This window comes from Solea senegalensis, linkage group LG5, assembly GCF_019176455.1.
Source record: "Solea senegalensis isolate Sse05_10M linkage group LG5, IFAPA_SoseM_1, whole genome shotgun sequence".
Taxonomy (NCBI): domain Eukaryota; kingdom Metazoa; phylum Chordata; class Actinopteri; order Pleuronectiformes; family Soleidae; genus Solea; species Solea senegalensis.
Genome location: NC_058025.1, coordinates 19,502,694 through 19,504,430, shown reverse-complemented (window position 1 = coordinate 19,504,430; position 1,737 = coordinate 19,502,694).

The window sequence follows — 1,737 nt, the reverse complement described above, 5'->3', positions numbered from 1 at the left end:
TGTGCTATGACTAATAAATATGGTAGTGGAATATAAATATATATATATACACTGGCTGGTCCAAAAAAATGTCGCCACCTGGATTTGGCAGATGAAGTGATGCACCCATTATGCCTAATGCCTACTGTACAAGCCTGTGACGGCAGTGCTATGATCTGGGGTAACTGCAGTTGGTCAGGTCCAGGTTCAGCAACATCATGTGCCCAAAGAATGAGGTCAGCTGACTTCCTGAATATACGGAATGACCAGATTATTCCATCAATGGATTTCTTCCCTGATAGCACGGGCATATTCCCAGATGACAATGTCAGGATTCATTGGGCTCAAATTGTGAAAGAGTGGTTCAGGGAGCATGAGACATCATTTGCACACATGGACTGGCCATCACATGAGTCCAGACCTTAACCCCACTGAGAATCTTTGGGATGTGCTGGAGAAGGCTTTGCTCAGTGGTCCAACTCTCCATCATCAATACAAGATCTTGGTGAAAAATGAATGCAACACTGAACGTAAATAAATCTTGTGACATTGCAGAAGCTTATGGAAACAATGCCACAGCGAGTGAGTGCCGTAATCAAAGCTAAAGGCGGTTCAACCTTTGGCCAGGCAGTGTATTTTCGTCTTAGAAAAGGTAAATTCAGCTGAGGCTGGGACACACCAAGCTACGTTAAGCTTTTTCTCGGCTTTGATTTTTGGAGAGGTGAAAGTGGATATATCATCACCAAATTTCTTATGGACATACCGAGAGGTATCCATGAGAGGATCGATCGCTGTTTTAGGACATTAAATTATGTTAAGCTTTTTCATGTTAAGTGTTTTAGACGTCCCCACAGGAGAAGAAAAGCAGAAGCATGAAAATCAAAGAAAGCTACAATTTAAATGGTCAAAAAATAAATACTCCCACAGGAGGCTGTTCTCATTTTTCATTAATCACCTCAAGAAAAAAATAAAATAAAAAATTATAATAATAATTGTACTCATTTCTTTTTTTACCTGACATTTCCAGACTTCTTTCTTAAGTTACACTATAGAACTATGGCTTACAATTATTTGATTATTAATCGTTAGCTATTTTGATAATCGATTAATCGGTTTGAGTTCTGTTTTTTTCTAATTAAAACAAGTTCTCTGATTTTTTAAATGCTTCTTAAATGTGAATAATTTCTGGTTCATTTGCTCCATATAACAAAGCAATACATTTGAAAACATTATCATATCCAGATTTGGTAAACTCTGATCAACATTTTCTTACAGTTTAAGGACATAAGTACATGATTAATTGAGAAAATAGTCGACAGCTAGTCGACAGCTGCAGGTCTAAACTGAGCTTAAGTGTAGAGCTGTTCTAAGTGAAAAACTGTTGAGGTGGAACTGTTAGTGACAGTGATGTGTCTTAGTTCCTGCCATTTGCTCTGTAGCAAGGTTTCTTGTTGTTCTACCAGTTTTTCTGAAAACAGACTACTGCCACCTACTGATTTTAAGAGTTATTGCATCTCAAGCTTATAGAGCACGGTATTACTGACCAAAATCGACTGACAGCGGCAATGAGACACATTTTCTGCAGTGGCCTTGGTGTGTCCCAGGAAAGACTAGAAGTACTGGTAGTTGATGAAAAAATATTATGCGTTATAAAAAAAACCCAGAAAATAAGAAAATGAAAGTTCAATATTTGTTTTTGTTTGAAATTACTGAGGAACATCTTACCATTCACTCCAAATCAACATTTGTTGTTTCAGA